This window comes from Lepisosteus platostomus, chromosome 5 (assembly GCF_059453375.1).
Source record: "Lepisosteus platostomus isolate fLepPlt1 chromosome 5, fLepPlt1.hap1, whole genome shotgun sequence".
NCBI lineage: Eukaryota > Metazoa > Chordata > Actinopteri > Semionotiformes > Lepisosteidae > Lepisosteus > Lepisosteus platostomus.
The window spans coordinates 58,338,435-58,342,262 of NC_142615.1; the positions used below are offsets into that span (position 1 = coordinate 58,338,435).

Below are 3,828 nucleotides of genomic sequence, written 5' to 3' on the forward strand. Positions count from 1 at the left end.
CAACTAACTGACACTTCTGCCTACCTCCCTCTCCAACAGGACCCTACCACTGACTACCAAAAGGAAGTGGTATCCACCATTTCCCTTCTTATCAGCAGTAACGAGCTCCCCCAGGAGGCGAACCGGCTCATTATGAAACATCCACAGGTATCTCAATTTTACCTCCTCCCCAAAATCCACAAACCGGACACCCCTGGACGCCCAATCGTATCAGCATGTAACTGTCCAACTATTTACATCTCAGCCTTTCTCGACAGCCTCATGAGACCGCTGGTTGAAGATCTTCCCTCATACATCAAAGACACCAACCACGCGCTCCAACTTTTCAATGATTTCCAATTTCAGGATACCGAATGCCACATTTTTACCATGGACATCACATCTCTGTACACCGTCATTCCCCATAATGACGGCCTTACAGCCCTCAAGCACACGCTGGACAAACGCACAGTGCTTGATCCACCCACCCACACCCTGGTACGCCTTGCAGAATTGGTCCTCACACTGAACGCATTCTCTTTCAATAATCTTTTTTACCAACAGGTCAGTGGAGTTGCCATGGGCACCAGAATGGGACCCAGCTATGCCAACATTTTTGTCGGCTGGGTAGAAGAATGCTTCTTCGCTTCCTGCACTGGCTATGTCCCTGACCTCTGCAAACGATATATTGATGACTGCGTCGGTGCCGCCACATGCTCCAACGAACAGCTTGAATTCTTCCTGCACCATTTTACCAACTTCCACCCGTCCCTCAAATATACGGTTAACATATCTTCCACCACTCTTCCGTTTCTAGACATCCACTTGTCTATCAACTACCCCCGACTGTCCACTTCAGTTTATTACAAACCCACGGATTCACACAGCTACCTCCTGTACAGCTCATTTCACCCCAACCACACTAAAAACTCTCTTCCTTTTTCACAGTTCCTTAGGTTACGACGATTATGCAGCGACGACATCGAACCAAGCCCTCGAAATGTACTCATTTTTCATCAACAGATGATACCCCAGCAGTGTGATTGACAGGGCCCTTCCCCGAGCCAAAAACACCCCCCGGACCATCAACCCGATCAGGAACTCCCGCCGTAACAACCGCATTCCTTTGGTGCTTCCTTACCACCCTAACACACTTCCTAACCCCAGGACCATTAACCAGAACTTTTCCATCCTACAGGATGATCCCTCCATTGGGGCCCTCTTTTCTGATCGCCCTATCATCTCATATCGCCGACCACCTAATCTGCGTAACCTCCTTGTTCACAGCTCCCTTGACCGCCCTCAACAACCATCCACACCAGGCACTTTCCCTTGCAACAGAGCTCGCTGTATCACTTGCAAGTACACAGCTACCACCACACTCATTCAAGGCCCCTCAGGACAATTCCGGATCACCCAGACAGCATCTTGTACCTCCAGCAACCTTTTTTACTGTATCTCTTGCAGTAAATGCCCAGCCATCTACATTGGAGAAACAGGAAGGAGACTCGGAGACCGCCTCAGAGAACACGTCAGGGCTGTGAAGATTAAAGATCTCTCCAAGACCATTGTTTCTCATTTCACCTCTGACGGCCACGACCAGTCTAATCTCTCCGTCTGTGTTCTCAAAGATGGTTTTCTGAAGTCATACATCAGAAAGACCACCGAAACTAAAATTATTCTGCAGCTAGGATCACACATTCTCCCTTCCCTTAACGACAGATCTTTTAAATTTTCTCCATTCATTGGAAGTTTCATTTCACACCTCTCTGCACCCATTCTGACTTCACACCTCTTGATTGGCCTCTCTTTCTGTCCCCTGCTCCCGCCTCTCACTCCTCCTCCCTCCCAACCTTTGTTCTCCCGCTACTTTACCTTTGCCTACTGCCCTGTCTCTCTCACACCTGAAGAAGGCTCCACGGCCGAAACGTTGTGTTCTCTTTCTTCTTTTTTTCAGCATGGAATAAACCTATTACTTGTTCCTTTGCAGCCTACGCATGCTGACGCAGCTACCCACCTGAACTACTATATTCTCTGTTGTGTATCTCTTTGTGTTTGCATCTCTTCGAGATTATATACCTTGTATATTGATAACCCTCACAGTAAGGTCTGCCGCTCGTATCCAGGCAGACTAGTATATCTTTGGTGCACAATTTATATTAATAAATGTATCTCGTGTATTGAACCCGTGTGTGTGCGTTGTTAGTTGTTCTGACGATTTATTTTCTAAAAGCTACAACGAACAACCTTGTGATTACTGTTACAATTAATAATTGTCTCAGTAAACCCATCAAACCACTACACTATTGAGCCATGAAGAAGACCCACCTGTCCCAGTGTATTACCTGTAGTGTTACTTTCAGAAAATCATAAAAAAATAAAGAAAGAGGCCACAGCCACAGCAAGGTTGTATGAGGTTAGGGGCCCTGTCTGGTGTGTAAAACATATGGTTTCAGCAGTGTGGCTGTTGTATTTGAATTACTATTGAGCCATGAAAAAGACCCAACTGGAAAAATCCCAGTGTATACCTGTAGTGTTATCTTCAGAAAATCATAAAAAATAAAGGTTCCACAACCCAACACAAAGCTGGGAAAAGTCAGAAGACCTGCTTAGTGTGCAAAACACTTACTTGCAGCATTGTGGGTGCTGTGATTTAAATGCTATTGGTTTGTGAACAGAATACCCCTATCCCAGTGCATTGTGCCATATTAAATAAAAGCACGAGAAAAAGAGATTCAGAAAGCAAAGCTGTGTCAGTGTTCTGTGTAAAAAATCAGTTTAAACATCATGGGAGCTGTTTTTAATAAGCTGCTGAGTAAAGAATATTTTAATCTTCCTGCTGTCAGTAGTATTGTCAATATAGTTGACCCTTACCTGAATGAAAACAGGGCGTAAAGGAAGGGTTTCAGAAATCAAACAAATCTTTATTTCTGTGCTTACAGTCTGGGTAATTGGAAACTGCGCTGTTCTGCTTCCTATGGTCATATACGGGTTATTCGCACGAAGCCGTATTGAACAGTATTTCTCGCGTTGTGAACGTCTGTACACAGCGGTCCTCCGGATTCCAGTAAGTGCGTAATTACGCATCGATGAAAAACCGGAGGTTTAAAAAAAGATAATTAGCCCACTGATAGTTTGATGTAGAGGCTGTGGAAATATCCACAAGTCTTGGTCTTTAAAATGCATTTGGTTTGACGGCGTTCTGTGCTTCCATTGTGAAGATCTGGACAAAAGAATATTCGTGCTCGGTCAAAAAAATGTCATAAAAACGAAAAAGTAAAGGCTGAGAAAGCATTCACAATGTATTTTATACACAAAGGAAGTATTCTCGCAACTCTAAGAGGTTTCGTGGTTTAATTTTTTTTAATTGTTGAATCATATTTAAATGTTTAACAACTGAAGAGCATCTCCCTGTAGACCAGAATGGCCGAGTGGTTAAGGCGTTGGACTTAAAATCTAATAAACAAATGTCCACGTGGGTTCAATCCCCACTTCTAGTAGTGTTGTAATAAGCTTTAAGTGACAGAACACTTTGATGATTTACACTCTATTTAAATATGAATTTACTAAATTTCAGTTCAGTTCTCTTCACTCCCACTCCCTGGCATAACTGAGCTCTCACTATCGCATACTGAAGGCTTTACATGCATTAGCTGTGATACAGCTCCCAATAAAGACAGAATCAAACAGTTTGTTCTATCTCTCATGGTGATCCTCTTCTTGATCCAAATGAAATGGATCATTTAATATGATTTCTCGAGAAAAAAAAAAGGAGTGAATTTCCGCCTGTAATGATTGATGCCCCATCAAACATTTTGTAACATCCCCGGACGATTATACAGTAGAATC

General features: G+C 43.6%; 1 non-coding gene across 1 annotated transcript; it reads left to right on the forward strand.

Annotated features, from left to right (window-relative positions):
* The first annotated feature begins 3,396 nt into the window (after positions 1–3,396).
* trnal-uaa (transfer RNA leucine (anticodon UAA)) lies at positions 3,397–3,479 on the forward strand. Its single transcript has one exon. It is a non-coding gene; the product is annotated as a tRNA-Leu (tRNA).
* Positions 3,480–3,828: the final 349 nt, after the last annotated feature.